We start from the raw sequence: 24,433 nt of genomic DNA on the forward strand, positions 1-24,433 counted from the left end.
AGGGAAGACTGATGACAAGGACCTTCCTCCAGAACCAACAAAAAGCCTTCCCCGGGAGCCTGCACCCTGAATTTGGACTTCTAGCCTACTGAACTGTAAAAGAATAAATTTCTCTTTGTTAAAGTCATCCACTTGTGGTATTTCTGTTAGAGCAGCACTGGACGACTGAGACACTGACCCAAAGACTTGGGACGCTCCATCCTCTACAATCATCTGAGCCATTTTCTTGATGTCAATCTCTCTCTCTGTCTATATATATTTACGTGCTTCACTGATTCTGCTTCTCTAGAGAACCCAACCTAAGACACTAAGCAACAGTCTTTGTTCTAAAATTGTAGGACTGTGGAACAATTTGACATTCATCTAGCATTTACTGAACAAACATTAAATATCTGAACAGGCTGAGCACTGGAGAAACAGATTACAAGATATGCCAGTGAGGCCAATAACTATGGCAGATAAAGTTGTTAGCCGTCTTCCAGTCAGCCCCAGACTCATGGTGACCCGAGCACAACTGAACGAAATGCTGCCTGGTCCTGTGCCATTCCCATGATAGGTTGTGGATTAGACCGTTGTGATCCACAAGGTTTTCACTGGCTTTTGGAAGTAGGTCACCATGCATTTCTTCCTTGACCATCTTAGTCTGGAAGCTCTGTTGAAATCTATTCAGCATCACAGGAACACACAAGCCTTCAATGACAGACAGATGGTAGCTGCTCATGAGGAGCACTGGCTGGAAATCAAACACAGGTCTCCAACACAGAAGGTGAGAATCCTGCCACTGAAACATCAACGTCCCCATAAGGCAGATAAAGTAGAATAGCTAAAATAACATGCTTTCGTACATCTGTCATCTAGAAAAAAAGCTGAGAGCAGTCAGAGCTCCCCTAACTCCCCACTGTTGCTTCCAAACCGTGTTTCCATTATTCTACCTAAACTATCTACAGTTGCATGAGCCAAGTGTTGTATTCTCTTCCCCCACTATCACCTATTCCCTCCCTTCCAGTTAGGTTCCTTCATTGAGGGTTTCACCACATATCTCCACAGTCTTTTTCACTATTACTGCCATCACCTTGAATAATTTCATTCCTGTGGACTTTCGACTTAACCAGAATCAAAGTTCCTTGACCTTTCTGAATGATCTCACCCACTTAACATTTTAGTAATTTTTTCCAAAGACTCTAACTTGGAACTTATTATCTAGAATAGCTTGACCAACTCTGAAAATAAACCTCAGTATATTATTCTCCAAAAGAGCTTATTTTGATCCTGTCATCAATTTAATCCCCCAAACTTTTTATTGCAAACATTGCCTTGACCCCTCTGCTTTTTTCTTAAACTATCATCCCCATTATGGCTTCACTTTCTTCCTTATCAAACCCAAAACGCATCACTTCAGACCACTCTCTAAAAAGCACGGTAAACACTTCACCCCTTCGTTCCTTTACAACCACCCTGCAAACACTCTAGTCCGTATCAATCTAACCACCCCTGTATGCTCCTGAGTTGCTGAACAATACTGTAGAAAATCTTTAAAAATAAGCAAATAGTGACTTCAAAAGTGTATGGTTTCATTAAGCACAAAGTTGTCAAAAAGATCTATTCCCAAAGTTTTACCAAATAATGAAATAATTAGTTGTAGATTCACACCTAAAAACACTGTAGCAAGGCTTTTCAGACTACTCTCTGTACCTGCACTGTCTATTATGCTGGTCACTACCCATATTGCCTATTTGAATTTTAATTAATTAAAATTAAATTAAATTAAAAATTCAGTTCCTCAGTTGTAACAGACTCATTTTAAGTGTTCAACAGACATATATGGCTAGCGGCTACTGTATTGGAAAGCAGAGATTACAGAACATTTCCATCACTACACAAAGCTTTATTGAACATTGCTCTCTGTACGTTCTTTGGCAGGACTGCTGAGCCACTATTTCAGTTCACATAACCTCTAATTCCCCCCAATAACCTCACCTACTGGCATCCTAGGGGCTCCATACGTCTTCCAAGCTACAGCAATGAATAAGGCACGACAGGCTACCATTCAAAGTGGCCAGTAAGGGCAGCAGCAGTATCAGATATACCTCCTACTATCACCCAAGACCTGAAACAGTCGGCTGCCCCTGGTCGTTTGTGTCCTACTCCACTTCCAATCATGAAGATCTTGACTCTTCCATACTGTCCTTGTAGGCAAGGTGTTGCTTACATTTTATCTAGGATAAGTTAAGTAAATAGAAAGGTTCTTAGAAAATGTCTTTCAGATTTTACTACCCATTACTGACAGAACTCTGATCATTACACATATATTTCATACTTTTCTAGACTAGACCACGGCACAAGCTGGAAGTAAAAAAGGTCAACGTCTACCAAATCCATTCTCTTTAATTTTAATGCGCCTACTCATAATAGTACTTGATTAAAAATGAAATACCCAGTACAAATTCTAAACTGCACAGCATGCTGTGACAAAAGATAGAAATTGACACTTTCCTTGGCAAAATGAGAATCCATCATCATCCTGGGAAAAGATAAGCAGGATTGTCACTTTCTGAACCTCTAAGTTACAAAAGTTCTAGGGGAAAAAAATGGATAAAATAGCATGTCTTAGTGTAAATAGTAGTTAGAGATCTATCATTTTATGGTACGTGTTGCATGTCCATAACCATTAAACTGGCTCAACCATCCTTAAGGAAAACATGTTTACCATATAGCTGCTTAATTTAAGCGGGGGAGAAAAAAGAAAAATGAAGCAAAATGATCCATGGAGAGCAATGTGTTAAAAGACTCCTGGATTTTAATCCAATCTTTTCTAAAATGATGTAACACATGGCTAAATTAGATTTAATAAAAGGAGGTTACTGCCATCCACTTCTATAATGTAACTATCAGCCCTGGCTCCCTCATAAGAAAACGCTTTGTGAAATAAGCTGAGTTGTTCTTGTACCTCAAAGGAACATGTCTGCTCTTTTGATGATAAATCTAATAATTCCATAATTCCTGTGACTATCAATAATCAGTAACAATTTATAAATATGTACACCACAATTATGTATCAAAAGGCTGCTCTACCTTGGAACAGCACCTTGCAGCAATAAGAAATGATGTCAGATATAAAAATATTAGCTAAAAAAAAGTTAAACCAAAAAAACCAAACCAATTGCCATCAAGTTGATTCCAACTTATAGCGACCCTATAGGGCAGGGCAGAACTGTCCCATAGAGTTTCCAAGGAGCACCTGGTGGATCTGAACTGCTGACCTTTTTGGTTAGCAGTCGTACCTCTTAACCTCTATGCTACCAGGATTTCCAAAAAAAGTTAGGCATATGGAAATGTTAAAAAGGGAAAATTGTGGACTTATCTGGAGTTGAGTCTACACTGAGAGGAAATCAACAACTAATCGTGATCCCTAAAAAGTACAGGAAAGGCCCTTCCCTACATAAGATTCACTGAAAAACAAAAAGCTTTCACTGAAGAAAGAGAAGAGATGAACCACAATGCTAACACTGAAAATTCTTCATGGGCAGAGAAAGTTTTTGCAATCTTGATTTTCACTACACAATTAGTAATGAAAAATACAGATTAGCAAAGCAACATTTCCTTCTGTGACATTTCCGAGATAAACTCCATAAATAACAAGAAATTAAATGTGAAATAACACACAGCATGCTGTGAGCACACAGTAATGTATATTTTCTCTACAGTCAAGTTCTGAAAACTGAGTAAGCTTTGCTCTGTAGACAGTGTTTCCCTTCTTTAAAGGGTGGCAAAACCTCACAGAATAATGAATGAACATAACCCTACAATCTGGGTAGCTAGTCAAGTAACAACAAGTGTATTACTGCATGTGTAATTAGAGCTTTGGAGCAATGTTGCAGATGCACTCAATAAAATAAAAGAGCCTACAAACTTTTCACCAGCTTGCAGAATCTTAAAACCTTTCTGTGTTTAGCAATAGTTAGGCAGAAATGCATCATTTGTCAGAAAGTCAGTAAACTACACAGTGAAGCTATAATTTTCATTAGTTTCATTTTCCTTATAGTTAAATTTATTATTCTGCATCTTATCGACTGGCAAGGAAACCAGAATCATATGATGGATTTGGTGCAATAACACAAACATCTATTACCACAGTCTTTCCTTGGTGTGCACATGGGAGGCGTAAGTGGGTAGGAGTGGAAAAAGGCAGTGTTTATTTTGAAAAAGCTGCCAACCCATAATGTAACACCACTTTATACACACACACACACACAAACACACACAAAACCAAACCCACTGCCATCGAGTTGATAACCATCAGAATGGCTAAATAAAGGAGATAACATCAAGCTAATGTTACAGAGTATGTGGGACAACTGGAATTCTCATTCACTACTGATAAGGCTATAAAGTGCTACAACCACTTTGGAAAACGCTGTGTATACTAAAGCTCATAATAAGCCTACAACATGGCTCAACAACTCCTCCTCAAGGTTACTCTACAGAAATATATAAAATCATAAAACCAAACCCGATGCCATCAAGTCAATTCCAACTCATAGTGACCCTACAGAACCGGGCAGAACTGCCTCACAGAGTTTCCAAAGAGTGCCTGGTGGATTTGAACTGCTGACCTTTTGGTTAACAGCTGTAGCTCTTAACCACTACGCCACCAGGGTATATTCATGTGCATAAAAAGATATGCACCAGAATATTCTACAGGGCCACTATTCATTACGGCCCAAAACAATCTGGATGTCCACCAACAGCAGAATGGATTAAAAATTATGGTATATATAGTCATATAATGGAATGCTGTTGGAGCCCTGGCGGAGCAGTGGTTAAGAGCTATGGCTCCTAACCAAAGGGTAAGCAGTTCAAACCCACCAGCCACTCCTTGAAAACCCTATGGGGCAGTTCTACTCTGTTATATCGGGTCACTCTGAGTCAGAATTGGTTTGACGGTAACCAGTACAAGTACAGGTATAGAGCAACATGGAGTCCCTGGGTGATGCAAACTGTTAACATGCTCAGCTGCTAACTGAAAGGTTGGAGGTTTGAGTCCACCCAGAAGCATCCTGGAAGAAAGGCCTGGTGATCTACTTCCAAAAAAAGTAGCCACTGAAAACCCTATGGAGCATGGTACTAACTCTGACACACACGGGGTTGCCATGAGTCACAGTCAGCTGGACAGCAACTGTTTTATTTTTTAATACACTAGATGGATGGATCACATAAATGTAAATGTTGATGAAACGAAGAAAGGTACAAAAACGTACATGCTGTATGATGATACATGTATATCTTTGAATTTATACTTCAATAAAGGTTTACTTAAAATAAAAAAAGCAAAGAAATTTTTAACAGCTAAAAAAGGCAGCCTTGATGTCCCGATGTTTTTAATAAAATCCTGTACCCAAAGCCATATTCCCTCCACCTCAAAATTGGGACAGGACACTTTTTTTTTCCTCATGATAATTTAAAATACTCTGATATTAAAACAAAGAAGCCTATATTAAGATAATAGAATGCAAGAGTCACATCATTTTTAAGAGAAACAAAAAACTTGGAAAAGAGAAAATTCAACAAAGCCCTTCCCCACCACTACCATGGCCACACTACTCAAATATTCACCTCCCTCCACATACAGTGGAGCCCTGATGGCATAGTGGTTAAGAGCTACGGCTGCTAACCAAAAGGTCAGCAGTTTGAGTCCACCAGCCGCTGGAAACCCCACGGGGCAGTTCTACTCTATCCTATAGGGTCACTATGAGTTGGAAACGACTCAATGGCAATGGATTTTTTTTCCCCCATCGTTTGAGAGTTCACTCTTCTTTGTCATTTATTTAGTAGAAACACTTAAGAAGCACTGACTCCTTAGCACCACTCCTAAGCACTAAATAAGCTGAAACTATTAATGAATTCCAAATAATGAGTTCTAAATCAAGGACTATTTCCAACTCACTGTTGTAAACACAGAACCTCCCAGAGTAAATGAACGGTGTCAGCTTGAAATAGAAAAAAGGAACAAAATAAAAACAAGGCAAAAGTGACAATAAGGGAAAAATCAAGAAGTTCAAAGGAAAGTCTTAACCTATTTTTTAATCAGGATATATGACAAGTTTTAAATCCCAGGATGAAGCAACAAAATCATGTACGTACATGCAGGGCAACAGGTTTCTCTTTAATTGGCCGGGCCACAATCTTTCAAGAGATTGGTTAGTTTACTATACAAATAACGTCGACTTTTGGTCTACTGAGGGGATTGGTTAGTTCCTGGCCTTACTGAGGGGGATCGAGGTACATCTTGAAACTGATAAAGAGCTTGCCATATAAGCGGCTTACCGAACGGGGCTTTTAGAGAGACGCTCGGAGACAGGAGGAGCTGTGATACTGAACATAGCAAGAAGTGGCTGAGAGGCACCAACAGGCCAGACCAGGTCCAGCAGCCCAAGCATGGCCAAGATGGAGCTGAGAGCTGTCTTGGCTGGAAGCTGTCCTAACAGACAAACTGTATCCTGTCTCTTCAGTTGCTCCTGTTACTTCCAAGTTGATCCGGATCCCGAGTTGTAGCCTGTTACTTCCCTAACGTTTAACTGTAAGTACACCCCGTGAGTTTTGTGGGGTGTTGCAAGGAATTACTGATCCCAAAGACAGAAGGAAGAGGCATACTGAGTGGAGGAGTAATAGCTGGTATTAGAGATGACAGAGCGGTACAGCAGCTTGGAGAGTTGGACATTTGGGGTATCTTTAATCTCCACCTCATAGCAATCAGCTTTGTGCTGATTCTTAATAAAGAAATCATTTGCTTAGCACAAAACCACTAAAATAAAAACTTTCTTCAGTATTACCTTTCCTCAATATACTTCGCAATGCAGAAGCAGTATCTTTTAACTAAAATGAGTCTTTAATATTGAAACTCTTTAAAAATATTTCCAAATGAGTTCCTTATGTGGCTGACAGGAATCATATCACAGGTTATTTTCAACACATCCATCACTGCACATCAATATGCTGACAAATGTCAGAGATGAAAGGAAAGCAGATTCCAGCTGAACCTTTGTGAAAATAAAAATGTAATCTAAACACCAAAGTCATCCCAGGCTGCAATTTACATTAGTTTTAATAATCAACAAAATGTTTTAACCTTTGTGTGTATAATCATTGAACCATTTGATATGGTCTTATTCCCTCTTTTAACCACATCATCTACTTATATAACCTAGAAGAGAAACATCACTGTTTTTATATTATCTCATCTACAGTCACACAAATCACTTCACTATGTAAAAAGCAGTTTTAAATGTAAATATGTTTCATTTAATTCTTATACCTAGAAGCCTTGTGATGCAGAGGTTAAGCACTCGGCTGCTAAATGAAAGGTTGGCGGTTGAAAGCCGCCAAGGGAGAAAGACGTGGCAGCCTGCTTCTGTAAGGACTTACAGACCTTGGGAACCCGAAGGGATAGTTCTACTCTGTCCTATAGGGTCACTACGAGTTGGAGTCAACTCGACAGCAACGTGCAATTCTTATAACAACTCTATGAGGTAGGTCCCATTATTATCCCCATTTTATAAAGCAAGAAACAGAGATAGCTGCTCTGTAATTTGCCTAAAGTCACAAAGCTATTAAACAGCAGACTAGCTGCATGCTCTTAACCTATATGCTATAGTGCCTAGAGAGCTCTGGAGTAAACCAGATCTAAATTTGTCCTCATTTCATTCGGGATGCTGGGAGACTAGCTGTTTTGAGGATCTGAGGTAATAACTATAAAACCAAAAACCAAACCTGTTGTTGTTGAGTCTATTCTAACTTACGGTGACTGCATGTGTTAAGAAGTAGAACTGCTCCGTGAGGTTCTCTTGTTTGCGATCTTTACAGAAACAGATCACTAGACTTTTCTCCCACAGCGCCACGGGGGGAATTCAAATTGCTAACCTTTAGGTCAGTAGTTGAGAACAAACGACTTGCACCACTTAGGCACCTAACCATAAGATAAAGGGTAGTACTAATTCTTCATTTCACTGACCCAAAGACACCTATGGAGCCCTGCTTGCACACTGGTTAAGAATTCGGCTGCTAACCCAAAGATCTGCAATTCACATCTACTAGCTGCTCCTTGGAAACCCTATGGGGCAGTTCTATGCTGTCCTATAGGGTCACTACGAGTCAGAATTGCCTCAACAACGGGTTTGGTTTTTTCGTGAAGACACCCACATTTTTCAGATTTGGACACATCTGAAATTGACGGCATCTTACAACTATAACTGACAATGTTTCTCTCTCAGAGGTACATACAATAATGGTGCATGTGGTAACTGATGGTAAAAAATTATGGTATCATCAACATTTCATGGGTTAGTGATAAGTACATCAGATAAAATATCTAAAGTCCTTGACACAGTATCTGGTACAAGTGCTTTTCAACACCTTGCAGGATTGGTTTACTGGATTTGAAGGCTTAGGATCATAGCCTTGTGGGACCACTTGGTCAACTGGCACAACACGATCTATAAAGTTTATGTTCTCTATCCTAGTATGGTAAGTAGCATCTGGGGTCTTAAAAGCTTGTGAGCATCCATCTATGATAAAATCACTGGTCTCTATTTGTCTGGAGCAAAAGAAAAAGGAGGAAACCAAAGACTCAAATTGCCTACATGAACCACAGCCTCATCTATCCAGAGACCAGAAGAACTAGATGGTGCTTGGCTACCACTACCAACCATTCTCACCAGGGACACATTAGAGGGTCCTGGATAGAATGGGAGAACACTGTAGAACAAATTCTAATTCTTATTTTTAAAAAGGCCAGACTTACAGAACCAGTAGAGACTAGAGGAACCCTGAGACCCCAAGATACCCTTTGAACTTTGAACTGGAACTAGTCCCATAGGTCACCTTTCAGTTAAATAACAGATTGGCTTATAAAATAAACAATATCACCTGTGAGTCCTGTCCTCCTTAAAAAGAAAAAAAAAATCTATATGAGACCACATGGTCAACATTTACCCTAAAGCATAGTGAGAAGGTCAGGGATGTGGGAAAGCTGGATTAATGTTAAGTGGAATAACCAGAATGGAAATATGAGAATGTTGACAAAATGTGGAAAACGTAATCAATGTCAATGGACAAATATGTATAGAAATTGTTAAAGGGGAACCTAATTTGCTGTATAAACTTTCACCAAAAACTCAATATTTTTTAAAACGTAGTTCTTCCCTTCCCTTAATCAAAATGTTCTATGACGAAATTCAGTATAAACATTATCTTTACAGTGGAGTTTAGTAATGTGATCGTTAAGGTTGTGTGTCAACTTGGCTGGGTCATGATTCTCAGTGGTTTGGCAACGGTATGATGATGTGATCACTTCCACGGTTTGATAGAATGTGATCACCTCCATCATGGGATCTGCTGGGAGTAGCCAATCAGTTGAAAGATAGTTTTCTTGGGGCTGTGGCCTGCATCCAATATAGCTGCACTTTCTGGCTAGGCTCATGGCCTTTTGCTGGCTCTGGATCTTGCAGCTGGCTCCTGTTCGTCTGACCTCCGGTTCTTGGGACTTGAGCTAGCAGCTCACCTGACATCTTGCTCTTGGGATTTATCAATCTTTGCAGCCTGTGAGCAGGAGCTCTGCTGTCTGACCTGCCAATCTCAGGTTCACCAGCCCCAGTGGCTATGTGAATCAGGAGAAGTCTCCAGCCTGACCCATGGATTTGGGATGTTCCAGCCTCTACAACCACATGAGCCATTTCCTTGATATAAATCTCTTTATGTACATATTTATGTGCTTTACTGGTTTTGCTTCTCCACAGAACCTAGCCTAAGACTAGTAACTTGTCAGTTTCTCATGCCTGTGTGCTCAAATAAACCTGGTTATACGCTGCTAAGAAAAAATACTGGTTTAACTACATTATTTGAAGAAGAAATTTTTTTGCTAAAGGGCTGGGTGTGGGGGGAGGTGAATAAACAAAACAACAGTGAAAATAAATCAATTAGATAACTGAGAAAACAGACAATAAAGCATGAAGCAAGATACCCCAATATATGATTCAATCCAAGCCAATTTACAAATGTCACTGATATCAAATGCTCACAAGAAGTATTTTCACATTTTTAAAACATGCGTTTTCAATGCAATCACAAATCTGCTTAGTATGTGTGCCTGTGTCCCACTTGAGTTTTTCTAACAAAACTGGATATACTAAACTTAACTGTTACATTCAATACCTGGTTTAATAAAAAGTTTAAACTGATGCTAAGAGTCCTCACTAAGAAAGGACTGAAGCTTGCCTGACTCAAACCAGGGTGTTTTCAATTGCCTCATAAGCATGTGAAAGCTGGACAGTGAATAAGGAAGACTGAAGGATCATGGATGCCTTTGAACTGTGGTGTTGGCAAAGAGTATTCAATATGCCATGGACTGCCGGAAGGACTAACAAATCTGTCTTGGAAGAAGTACAGCCAGAATACTCATTAGAAGCAAGGATGGCGAGGCTTTGTCTCACATACTTTGGATACATTATCATTAGGTACTAGGCCCTGGAGGACATCATGCCTGGTCAAATAAGAGGGTCAGAGAAAAAGAAAAAGACCTTTAATGAGATGGACTGACACAGTGGCTACAACAATGGGCTTAAGCTAACAAGGATTGTGAGGATGGCACATGCCCAGGCAGTGTTTTGTTCTGTTGTACATGGGGTTGCTATGAGTCAGAACCAACTCCATGGCACCTAACAACAAGAGTTGTCACAAAGAACGATTAGGAACCCTGGTGGCAAATTGGTACTTGCCTTGACAATGTCAGAACAAATGTATATTCACTGTTACTTTTATTTTATCTTATAGGATGACAACTATGTACCTCTCAAGGGAATTCTCAAAGAGAATTATACCAAAACAATGTAAACACTGTATCCAAATGACAGCTGAGAGATAAACCTTAAGACCACGACAACTTTTACCTAAAATTACTAAATTACTTTGTGTGTTTTGGGGGGGCGGGGTCTCAAATGTATTTTACACAAGAAAAAATTGTTAAACTTGCTTCAGAAAACATACCCACACAAGAAACACTGGTCACGTCTTTGCTAGCAAATTACAAATAATATTCAAAAAGCAGGATACTACATTTCAGTCACACTAAGATATTTCAGAATTGGCATTATTTAATATGAGACCCCCCCACCCCATGCCTCTGTCAGTTTGTCGTACTGTGTGGGCTTTCATGTTGCTGTGATGCTGAAAGCTATGCCACCGGTATTCAGATGCCTGCAGGGTCACCCATGGAGGACAGGTTTCAGCTGAGCTTCCAGATTAAGACAGCCTAGGAAGAAGGACCTGGCAGTCTACTTCTGAAAGGGCTTAGCCAGTGAAAACCTTCTGAATAGCAGTGGAACATTGTCTGATATAGTGCCAGAAGATGGGCCTCCCAGGTTAGAAAGTACTGGAAAGACGACCAGGGAAGAGTCGCCTCCTCAAAGTTGAGTCGACCTTAATGACACAGATGGAGTCAAGCTTTCGGGACCTTCATTTGCTGATGTGGCGTGACTCAAAATGAGAAGGAACAGCTGTAATCCAGAGCCATCGAGTCGATTCCGACTCATAGCGACCCTATAAGACAGAGTAGAACTGCCTTATAGAGTTTCCAAGGAGCGCCTGGTGGAATCGAACTGCCGACCCTTTGGTTAGCAGCCGTAACACTTAGGCACTATGCCACCAGGGTTTCCGCAACAATTGTAACCATCCATTAATAATTAGAACCTGGAATGCACGAAGCATGAATCGAGGATAATTGGAAATGGCAAAAAGGAAACGGAACACACAAACATCAATATTCTAGGCATTAGTGAGCTGAAATGGACTGGTATTGGCCATTCCGAATCAGAAAATCATATGGTCTACTATGCCAGGAATGACAATTTGAAGAGGAGTGGTGTTGCATTCATCATCAAAAAGAGTATTTCAAGATCTATCCTGAAGTACAACACTGTCAGTGATAGGATAATATTCACATGCCTACCAGGAAGATCAGTTAATATGACTACTATTCAAATTTATGCACCAACCACTAACGCCAAAGATGAAGAAACTGAACATTTCTACCAGCTTCAGCAGTATGAAATTGATCGAACATGCAATCAGGATGCATTGATAATTACTGGTGATTGGAACGTGAAAGTCGGGAACAAAGAAGAAAGATCGGTAGTTGGAAATTATGGCTTTGGTGACAGAAACGATACCAGAGATCACGTGACAGGATTCTGCAAGACCAACGACTTCTTCATTGCAAATACCTTTATTCACAAACAGAAACAGCAACTATACACATGGACCTCACCAGATGGAATACACAGGAATCAAATCGACTACATCTATGGAAAGAGGCGATGGAAAACCTCTACATCATCAGTCAGAACCACGCAACACACCACTGATTGCTCATATGCAAGTTCAAGTTGAAACTGAAGAAAATTAGAACAAGTCCACAAGAGCCAAAGTACAACTCTGAGTATATTCCACCTGAATTTAGAGACCATCTCAAGAACAGATTTGACACCTTAAACACTAATGACCGAAGACCAGATGAGTTGTGGAATGACATCAAGGACATCACACATGAAGAAAACAAGAGGTCATTAAAAAGACAGGAAAGAAAGAAAAGACCAAAATGGATGTCAGAAGAGACCCTGAAACTTCCTCTTGAGCATCCAGTAGCTAAACCAAAAGGAAAAAATGATGGAGTAAAAGAACTGAACAGAAGATTTCAAAGGGCGGCTTGAGAAGATCAAGTATTATGATGATATGTGTAAAGAGCTGGAGATAGAAAACCCCGAAAGGAAAGAACACACTCTACATTTCTCAAGCTGAAAGAACTAAAGAAAAAATTCAAGACTAGCGTTGCAATAGTAAAGGCTTCTATGGGGAAAATATTAACACAGGAAGCATCAAAAGAAGATGGAATACATAGACTCACTATACCAGAAAGAAATGGTCAAGGATCAATCATTTCAACAGGTAGCATATGATCAGGAACTGATGGTACTGAAGGAAGAAGTCCAAGGTGCACTGAAGGCACTGGTGAAAAACAAGGCTACAGCAAGTGACACAGTATTGAGATGTTTCAACAAATGGATGCAGCGCTGAAGTGCTCGCTCATCTATGCCAAGAAATTTGGAAGACAGCTACCTGGCAACCAACTGGAAGAGATGCGTATTTATGCCTACTCCCAAGAAAGGTGATCCAACTGAATGCAGAAATCATTGAACAATATCATTAATATCACATGCAAGCAAAATTTTGCTGAAGATCATTCAAAAGTGGCTGCGGCAGTATATCGACAGGATCTGCCAGAAATTCAGGCCGGATTTAGAATAGAACATGGAACCAGGGATATCACTGGTGATGTCAGACGGATCTTTGCTGAAAGCAGAGAATACCAGAACGATGTTTACCTGTGTTTTATTGACTATGCAAAGGCATTTGACTGTGTGGATCATAACAAATTATGGATCACATTGCGGAGAATGAGAATTCCAGAACACTTAAGTGTGGTCATGAGGAATCTGTACATGGACCGAGAGGCGGCTGTTCATACAGAATGAGGAAATACTGCATGGTTTAAAGTTAGGAAAGGTGTGCATCAGGGCTGTATCCTTTCACCATATGTATTCAATTTGCATGCTGAGGAAATAATCTGAGAAGCTGGACTATATCACGAAGAACGGGGCATCATGGCTGGTGAAAGATTCGTTAACAGCCTGTGTTATGCAAATAACACAACCTTGGTTGCTGACAGAAGAAAAATGACCACAGCCTTCAGTATGGATTGCATCTCAACATAAAAAACAAAAATCCTCATAACTGGACCAATAAGCAACATTATGACAAATGGAGAAAAGACTAAAGTTGTCAAGGATATCATTTTCCTTGGATCCACAATCAACACCCATGGAAGCAGGATTCAAGAAATCAAAAGACGCACTGCATCAGGCAAATCTGCTGCAAAAGACCTCTTTAAAGTGTTGAAAAGCAAAGATGTTACCTTGAAGAGTAAGGTGCTCTTGAACCAAGTCATGGTATTTTCAATCTCATGATATGCATGCAAATGCTGGACAATGAATAAGGAAGACCGAAGAAGAATTGAAGCCTCTGAATTGCGGCACTGGAGAAGAATATTGAATATACCATGGACTGCCAAAAGAACAAAGAAATCTGTCTTGGAAGAAGTACAACCAGAACGCTCCTTAGAAGCAAGGATGAGGAGATTCCGTCTTACATACTTTGGACATGCTGTCAGGAGAGATCAGTCCGTGGAGAAGGACATCATCTTTGGTAAAGCACAGGGTTAGTGAAACAGAGGGAGACCCTCAAGGAGATGGACTGACACAGTGGCTACAACAATAGGCTCAAGCATAACAATGATTTGGGGCGTGGCACAGGACTGGGCAGTGTTTTGTTCTGTTGTGCACAGGCCTGCTATGAGTTGGAACCAACACAAGGACACCTAACAACAACATGAGACTGAAACCGGATTGTTTTTATTTTTGGTGAAAATACACAGCAAAACCCTCTGCGTTCTCAAGACATAATAAGCAGTGGCATTGGTTACATTCTTCACATTGTGTCAACATTCTCGTTATTTCTATTCTGTTTTATTTCCATATACTCCCAACCTGCTTCCCAACCTTTGCATCTATGCTTTAAAATAGTTGTTGACCCTACTCAGTTGCTTTTAATCATTTATTCCTAATTAATTTTTATTCATTTATCTAATCTACAATGAAAACAAATGAAACAATCCCAAAGATGTAGGAAGGGAAATGCGGGGGGAGGCGAGGAGGTTATTTTCTAACTACATTTCATATTGCATGTACGTATATACAACCTAGCCAATCATGGTTTGAAGCAATGTAATTTTATATTTGTAGATAAAAACATTTTAAATCCGTTGTTTTACCTGTGTAAAGTTCAGTTTCACCTAGTTATGTTATAAAATTCAGACACAGTCATGCGCTGTATGACGTTCATTCAGGCAACATCCGATTGCATATATGTCCATGTTTTTTTTTTTCCCCCTTGAAATCTGATTCTTTTTAGAACTCTTTGAATTTGTGTTTGCAAACATTTAGCACAGAAAAAGAAAAAAAAAAACCTACCCGTCCTTCTTACCCAGGCAGTAGAAACAGGACATATAAGGAGGAGGTTCAAGACAGGGCTTCCACTTTAACCTATGCATGGCTCCAGCCCTAGGGGAGGAACTACCTTTAAAACTTGGTAAGCCAGACCTGTGCAGTATCTGGAGCCTGCTGAGTGCTGGCCTCCCAGGCTGCCTCTAGAGCCTGTTGGGTGCTGGCCTCTGGGGCAGGGCCCTTCTCTGAACTTTGCATACCAGCACTGGTGGTGATAGTTGGCCAAGTTCATGACCACCTTAGCTATGTCCTTCTGATAATAAAACCAAAAAAAACCAAACCCACTGCCGTCGAGTTGATTCCGACTCATTGCGACCCTATAGGACAGAGTAAAACTGCTCCATAGAGTTTCCAAGGAGCACCTGGTGAATTCGAACTGCTGACCTTTTGGTCAGCAGCCACAGCACTTAACCACTATGCCACCAGGGTTTCCTCTGATAATAAGGTCACCCAAATATCAAGATCTCGGCCTCACCTTTGAGGTCCAACTGACACATGTGGAGAATGGTCTGTGACACACACTCAATGTGCGGGATGTGCTCTCCACCCAGACCAAAGATTGCTTCCACCAGCCACACCTCGAAGTGTACTCTATGGTATATAATACGGTGTTTGTACAATGTCCAAATCACGTAACGTCCTATTTCCCAGAATGTATTGTGGACATTAAGCAACACATGACTTACAGTGCTAATTATTCTGTCCTCCTTTAGAACATGTAGGCAGGCCCAATGACTATTCAATAGAAAATCTACTTATATTCACTACATAGATAAAAAGCCTGGAGAAGTGTCTATAAGAACTATAATAATACATGAAAAATACTTTTTACACAAGTACTTAGTTGGGACTTACAAATCTAAAAGCCAGGGAGAAGCCGAGCAAAAAATATTAAAGCCAGCAAGAACTAGTATGAAGACTTTTTAAAGTTATAAATTTTTTAACACAAAATTTAAGGAAGACTTTGCCTCAGCGGAAACCCTGGTGGTGTAGTGGTTAAGTGCTACAGCTGCTAATCAAGAGGTCGGCAGTTTGAATCCTCCAGGTGCTCCTTGGAAACTCTAAAGGGCAGTTCTACTCTGTCCTTTGGGGTCGCTATGAGTTGGAATCGACTCAACGGCAGTGGGTTTCTTTGGTTTTGCCTCAGCAGATTCGGATAACACAGCAATGTTTCTAGAATAACTCAAGAAGGTATTTCAGAAGCAAATTTTGAAAGCCCCCGCCTTAAAGCAGATGCCTTCTAATATTTTAAAAATCCATTTTAACATCATTTTCCCTTCTAACCCACTATTTTGATCTTGCCAATTAACGTTCTACCAACTACCGTATTTTTCAGAAAGTAAAAAAAAAAAAAATTTTTTTTTTTTTTTTTTTTTAATCCCTGCAGGTGACATGTGTTCTACATATGGTGGAAGACAGAAGTCCAGAGACCTACAGCCTCTTACGACATTATCAGGTGACTGTTCTCATTCTACCGGGCACAAGAGAAATATCACTGACTACTGTACATAAAAAGAGGTTTAATAGTAAACTCGGCATTCCTTAGCAAGGTTTTCATTTTCAGCACTCTTAATTTGAGAAAAATAGTTATATGTACAAACCCCCCAATTAAAAAAAAACCATTAAAGTATAACTGAAATATTTTAGCTATGCTATAAAATATAAAGCTAACTAAAAAAAAAAAAAGCTAACTAGCAGAAATGATAGAATCTTGAATACTGTGAACTAAGATAATCTCTAATTTTAAAGATATTCAAAAGGTATCTCCATGTTCAGTGGCTGATATTAATCAAAACAGCAAAAAGGAAGAGGTTCAAGGGAAAAAGCTTTGAAAGACATGGTCAACCTCTCCACCCTACCACCCATATGTTCTAGCCTCAATTTCCTGCCTTTGCACCAAGGCTTCAAAAGAGTTCAGGTTTGAGCCCCTGCTGAGAAATACCATTTCTGACAAGCTGATAAATGAAACAGTTTGAGGCCCTGCTTTGCACACTTTCAAAATACAGTACCTAAAACATCATATCTTTAAACTCGTCTACCACTGCATTGCCCTTTCCACCAGAAACACCCTGCTCAAGTATCATTTTCTTTAAAAAGCCTTCCCTGATGCCCATCTTTTGTGCTCTTCATGGCAAATTGAATGTTATAGGTTGAGTTATGTTCCTCCAAAATATGTCCTGGAATTCTAATCTGTGGATGTAATCCAATTTGGAAATGCAGGTTTTCTTTGTTACATTAAAAAGGTTATCTTGGTAGTGTTCCTCCTAAACCTAATCACTTCTGGGTTATAAAAACAGCAGATCAGACACAGGCGTGCACACAGCCAGGGGAAGACAGGTGCCACGCGAAGATCACCAAAGAACCAAGGAGCATCTGGGCTAGGATTCCCCCCACCCCAGCACACAAAGAGCCTTCATTTTAGGCCGTACCCTAATTCAGACATCTAGTTTCCTAAATTATAAGAAAATAAATTTCTGTACTTTAAAGCCACCCATTTGTGGTTATTTGTTATAGCCACATTAAAAAACTAAGATACTGAAATAAACTGTTATGATAGCAGTCGTTGTGTGTTGTGAAACTGATTGCAACTCATAGCGACCCTCTGTGACAGAGCAGGACTACCCCCATAGGGTTTTCTAGACTGCAATCTTTACAGAAGCAGATTCACCAGGTCTTTCTCCTGCAGAGCTACTAGGTAGGTAGGTTCGAACTGCCAATGCTTTGGTTAGCAGCTAAGCACTTAACACTGTGCCACTAGGGCTCCTTTAAACAGCACTATGTCAGTTACCTCTAGTCTCTCAGCTCTAAATGCATTCCTAAAAGCCCAATACCTGATAAATAGTACTTCAAAAACATATTCTGAATGAATAAGTTGTAAACAAAACGAGTTTGAAATGCATACAGAACACTAAGAGGGTGATAAATGGAAACACAGGCCTGAAGCTCAAGGAAGGAGATATGTATGGCTCATGCTAGACATATGATTCCGTTCTAAATTTAGGACTGTGGCTTTGGCAGAATGAAACAAAATTTATCATCAAATAGTTTATGGATGGAATGACTACAGAGAAATAAAATTTTTTCTTCAAGTTGCTAAATCCAATATATACTTTTCAGTTTTCATCTTAAAAGGTTCTCAGCAGCATTCAACATAGTTCATTGACTACTCCCTCTTTTCTCAAACTGTTTATTTCCTTTGGTTCAGTGATATCAAAGAAAATTTCCTTCAACTTCTGGCTACTCCTGTGTCTCCTTTGCTGACTCCGTTTCTTTTCCCATATATAAAAGTTGAGGCTTCGATATGGTTTAATCCTAGCCCTCCTCTCCTCTCTCTATATATTCTCTCCTTAGGCAATCTGACCTCATACCTGGTCCCCGCCCCGCCCCGCAAAAAAAAAAAAAAGACATCAGTGATAAGCTATACATTAGCCATTTCCAAATTTACCTCCAGTCCAAACTTCTTTGCTGAACTCTCAGTTTACATGTCCAATTGCTGGCAGACATCTCTGTTTGTATATACCATTGTCAAGTTTTGTCTAAAACTTGAGTTATGATCAACAATCATTAACGAACACTATAATACACAAAAACTGATTCCCTGAAACTAACAAAGAAAAAACTGCTCCTCCTCTTCCAGTATTCCCCATCCCAGATACAAGAACTACTAACCCTGGAAATCAACCTTCCACTCTACCTAGGCCCCCAAAACTAATCCATCATCAAATCCTATCAATTTTACCCTCTTGAGTATTTGTTAAATCCAGCTATTTTATTGTTATCATCACCATTCCGGACCAAGATCCCACCATTTCTTGCCTGAACTACTCTAATAGCTGAACTCAATGCTATTCAAATGCAGTCTGTGGATCAATGCTGGTCCACAAACTTTTGTTATTTATCTGGGACAAAGTAAATACAGAAACTAAGAGGAAGCATTTAGCAACTTTTATAGCAACAATCTGAGACTAACACACCATCCATTTTATTCTTTTACAAAATAATCAGTCTCCAACAGACTGAAAATTAAAACAAAACTGGTCCTTCAGTGCAGATAAGTTTGAGAAGCACTGGCCTAACTTGGTCTCCTTGCATGCACTCTGATCTCTCTCCAATCGGACCTCCATGAGCAGCCAAGTGATGTCTTAAAGCAAAAATCTGAGTGTATTACTCTGTTGTTTAACATCTTTCACTGGCTTCCCTGTACAGAGTTCTGACTATTAAGAACAAAATAGTTAGCATGGATCCTGGCCATCGTGATCTGACTTCAGTCTCATTTTGCATCATCCAAGCTCATGTGCTAAGGTCCAGCCCTTACTGCACTTATCAGTTCTAGAAAGCTGAACTCACCATCACTTGGGTGACTCCAGTTCATCCTTCAGATTTCAGCCTAAAGGTTAAAAGTCATTTCTGCAGAGAAGCATTCCCTTATACCCTTGACAGAACATTATCTTTTCATTGTATATAGTATTTTTCCTTTGTAGCACTTATCATAACCATAATTAGTATTTTTTACTATTTGTTTAGTTTCCTTATTCTCCAACAGACTTTCACCTCCATGAATTAAAAACCAAAACTCACTGATGTTGAATTAATTCCGACTCATAGTGACCCTACAGGACACAGCAGAACCATCCCACAGGGTTTCCAAGGAGCAGCTGGTGGATTTGAACTGCCAACCTTTTGTTAGCAGCTGAGCTCTTAACCACTGTGCCACCAGGGCTACCTCTTATTAACATGTGTCACCAGAGCCTAGCACAGTGCCAGGCACAGGTCACTTGTTCAATGAACTTTTGTTAATGAACAAATCTAAGTCAGAAAATAAAATGATGAGGAGAATCAGCACATGCAAATGCCTTCCGTAGGCACAGTAGTCAGATACAAGGCCTGAGATAAGACTGTGTATCAGGTGTTTTACAAAAGTTCAATCTCCTTTACTTCCATGACTAACTTAAAAAAAACAGGTAAATCCCACTGTCAAAATGAACAAAAAAAACATTTTCAGAAAGGTGAAGAACGTGGTCTACAGTAATCCAACAAGGAAGTGGAAGGTCTGAGATGCAACAAAGGGCTCTAAAACCAGATTGCCTGGCTCCATTGATTTCTTAGCTGTTTGATTTTGTGGAAGCAATCTGTTTCTCAGGTTCCTCATTTGTGAAATGTGGATAATAATAAAGTCTTCTTCAAAGGGCTGTTATAACGTTCAAATGAATTGATATACATATCAATCATTTAAAACAGTACCTGACAGGGTTTTATAAGTGTTAGCTCTCACCATTACCTTTAATAATCATCAGTGCTGCTCACTTATAATTTTATCTGCTTATTTGCTCATTATCTGTAAATGCCATACTAGAATATAAATTACAGAAAAGAGGAGATTACATCACTATTATTCTCTGATGGAGTTTTCTTAACCAGGGTACTGCAAGAATTAAGTCCTGCAAAAACAGATGTGAGTGACAATTTTCTCAGTTCTCCCAAGGATAGTTAATAGCTAGTACCATTCTAGGTGTTTAGGATATGAGTTAATTCATTACATACCTTCCAGTACTACGGCTTATTACTGGAACCCTGGATGAGAAGGGCTGTTCTCGGTTATCCCCAATGTCTGGCACATAGTAGGTGCTCATTAAGTATTTGTGGAGAAATGTATCTTTCCAGAGGAACAGTACTCAGCACAGAGTAGATGCTGAACATCAATTTTATTCCAACCCTTCAAAATTCCTGTAAGCTTTAGAAGTCTGACTCTAGGTGGACCATTTGCCTTCAATGAGGGGCTTGCCTATCTAATATTCCAGGTAAAAATGCTAAGAAGAAATAGTAGGGACACCAAGAAACAAAGTTGCCAGTTGGAGGAAACTAAGTGGAAGACAGGTAGAATTCAGATATGCAGAGGAAAGGGCAAAGTAATTCTAGGCCAGGGAACAGCATAAGAAAGGCAGTGTGAACCAAAGTCTGGAGCACATTGCACTGGTACTACAGAAATGATTTCAGGCCATACACGGACAAGTATTTTTTTTCTGATAGTTACGTACATACACATTTTACATGTAATTATAACAACAAATGGTGATTTCAAATTTCTACTATTTTTAACAACACTAATGTAAATAGTCCTTATTTAGATTTGTTTTTTTAAATGAGTTGTTTAAAAATGTATTAAGCAAATAATACTGTACAGGCAGTAAGCAAATATGGTAAAAACCATCAGGTTTTTAAAGAGTGAAACTTGGGGAATACGGAGCAAAGGCACAGTCACACGAAGGAACCGATCATATTGAGAGAGAGAAGCCATCGGTCTTCTGAATGAAGCCAAAGTTTTACCTTAAGTAGTAATTCCCACCAGTTCTGAGTATCTAACTTGCAGCATTCAAATTTTTATCTTTAAAATTCTCGTTTTCCACTAAGATGAATCTGCCACATATTTCAACTTCACTTATTCCCAAACATTAGAAGTTTAAAATATCCAAATAGATATCTGAAATTTATTTGAAAACAGGAAGCTAAAACCTTGTATTTTGTCAACAAAAAGGAATTAATGTATACAATAATAAAATAGGAATCATACCTACATCAGCAAAGTGTTAAATATAAGAGTAAAAACGCAGTTTCCCGTTTCCACCTTTCTCTCCCATTAGGATGAATCTACCAATAGCCAAACTAAGTAAAGCTAAGACATGATAAAAATAGTAACACTGAAGGCTTACCATGTGCCCGGCACTGTTTTGAGTTCTTTACCTGCATTAACTTATGCAATTACCATGACCATCCTATGAGGTATATCGGTATCTCCATTTTATAATTATAAGGCGATTAAGGTAAAAAAAAAAAAAAAAAAGACTGGTAGATGGCAGGGCAGGTGGCAGTTTGCTTATAGAGTCTGAGCTGCTAATCACTAGGCAACATTTCTCTCAAGAGTGATGTAATGATGATTTGAAATATTCCTCCATTCCCATCATGGCAGGAGAGACATAACTTTCTAAGGTATAAACCTTGTTTTACTTAAGTTTCCAGTCCGAGATAACAGTGGATTCCGTTGGAAGAAAGTGGGAAGAGTATTATTAGAGATGTAAGGCCAACTAGGCCCATGATTATTCAAATATAGACAAAGCATCAGAATTCTCAAGAGGATGGCTGAATGACACCATCCACAGAAACGAAGAAAAAGCGTCCGAAAGTTGGGATAAACAGAAGGTGAATCTTACCTCTACTGGGCCCTCTGACTGTGAGTGCTTTGAGGGAGAAAATCCTACCATCTCCCTCCCTTTATGTGAGAGTCGGTACACAGATACACAGAGTGAAGACAAGGTGGAGTTAGAAGAAAGGGTATTAGAAGAGGGAAAGCCAAGACTTGACCCTTGAACCGCAGTGTTAGCTTGATGTAAGCGGCGAACATGAGCGAGAATTTATGAGAAGGGAAGTGGGTGCTTGAAGTTAAGGGGTGAAGCGCATGAGCTCTAGGGTGGAAGTACTGGGTGGTCTGGGGAGCCGAGAAATGACCCTAAAATGGGCTAATACGAATGACAGTATCGAGTGTAAGTGTTTGGGAAGAGTAGGAATGGATGTGGACACAGGTGTGCTGGGGATGCCAGGAGTTCCTCGCTTTGGGCAATACTCAGAGTGGGTAGGTAGGAAAACAGACAAGGTATAAAGGGGCAGTGGTGGAGGTGTGCCGGTATAAGGGAGGAGGGAGACTGGCAGGAGAAAAAGAAGGGGCGAGGCCTCTGGAGGAAGGTAAGGGGGATCCTAGTAGACGGAGGAAGGGAAATCATGGGGGGGGGGGCGACGGAAAGGAACTCCTCACGAGGGTGGGGCTGCAGGGAGAGCGGGTCCGGGGGACAGAGGCGGCCCCCGAGAAGGCCGAGGGCACGCCGCAGGAGCAAGGACTCCGGGACCAAGTGGGGAGGAAGCGCAGTGAGGGAGGAGAGGCCGCCCGGCGCAGGCTGGCCCCGGGGAGGAGGAGCTGGGAGGGAGAAGGGAGCGGCCAGGGCGGCGGGGGGACTCCGGAGGGGGAGGGGCACCTACCGGGACGTGAGAGGCCGCGGCGGGCAGGCCCGGCGACGGATCTTCGCAGCCTGAGGCGGTGGCCGCGGCGGCCCCGGAGTCCGAGGCTGCGGCGGCCGCGGCGGCGGAGGTGATGGCGGCGAGTCTCTGTGGCGGCCGCCTCCGCCGAACCGCATCCCTCCTTCCCGCCCTCCTTCCCTATCTCCCGCTCCTAAACTTCTTCCCCGGGATAAACAAATCCGCCGCCAGGGGCGGCCGCCTCCGCCGCTCCCGCCCCCGCGCAGCCCCCCCGCCCCGGGCCCGTCCGGGCTCCGGCTTCCGAGTTGCGACTCCGGCCCCAACCCGCGAGGGCGCGTGCGCGCGGCGGCGCCGACGGCGGCGACGGCGGCGACTCGCGAGGTTCTTCCTCCCTCCCTCCCTCCCGCGCCAGGCACTTCCGGGCGTGCCTGGATCCGTCGCCGGATTTTGGAAGTCGCCGCTGCGGCCGTCGGCGCCTGGCACTGGGCGGCTCAGCCTGGAAGGCTTAACAGTTCGTACCTCACGGAGTGGGGAAAAGGCGGGACCTGGCTTTGCAGAGACCCTTCACCGCAGCAGGGGGAAACTTGCCTTCTTTAAAAATCCGTCTGTTGCACCTCCTAACAGGTCTAATCCACGTAGGGTGCGAAAGGAGGCCATCGTTCCAGCGCACACTTTTCTTGGGGCTGCACCGGTCTTAGAAAGCCGAGGTACAACTTTTCATTGAGCCCCCGTTGCGAGCCGAGAACTGTATGAATTGCTAAACCAAAAACAGCAGGATACAGCCTCCAGCGAGAAATACGGGGAACAGTTCCAGTAGTCAGATGAAGCGCCACAGTGGAGCAGTTTGCGGTTGGAGGAGATGAGCCACGGATGGAGGAAGTCTCAGGCCTAGGAGAGGGGGCGGCCGAGGATACTGGGGAAGCGCAGAGGAGCGGGCAGCATCTCCAGACGTTGGTAGTCAAGCTGCTTCTAAGCACAGACCTGAAGAAATGAGGGACTGCCTCCCAGAGTTTAGAAACAGGGATGGCAATGAACAGAACTTTATTCAGCACACCCATGGGAAAAAGATCCTTGACCTAGCTGCCAGGGGTAATTTCATTAAAGAGGTTTGAGGGAGCAACAACTGGGGCTTTGCCGTATTAGGCATAAGTGTCTTTTAAGGACCCCAACTCCTTTTACCTGAATTGACCGTGCGTGAATCACCTTCTAAGCTGATCCTTCACCTGGTTTCCCGAGAAAAGAGG

The 24,433-nt window shown here is 41.2% G+C and overlaps 1 protein-coding gene across 2 annotated transcripts in view; it reads right to left on the bottom strand.

Annotated features, from left to right (window-relative positions):
- The window catches only part of SPOPL (speckle type BTB/POZ protein like), a 72,888-nt gene extending 48,878 nt beyond the window's left edge, over nt 1-24,010 (bottom strand). The window contains exon 1 of one of the 2 annotated variants that reach the window (XM_003405854.4): nt 23,778-24,010. The gene's annotated coding sequence lies outside the window, so the exon portion shown is untranslated. Of the gene's footprint in view, nt 1-23,192; nt 23,320-23,777 lie in introns of those variants that run through there. The other variant, XM_064287258.1, reaches the window with a different exon arrangement.
- Between the last annotated feature and the right edge of the window lie 423 nt (nt 24,011-24,433).

Source organism: Loxodonta africana, chromosome 6, assembly GCF_030014295.1.
Source record: "Loxodonta africana isolate mLoxAfr1 chromosome 6, mLoxAfr1.hap2, whole genome shotgun sequence".
Classification (NCBI taxonomy): domain Eukaryota; kingdom Metazoa; phylum Chordata; class Mammalia; order Proboscidea; family Elephantidae; genus Loxodonta; species Loxodonta africana.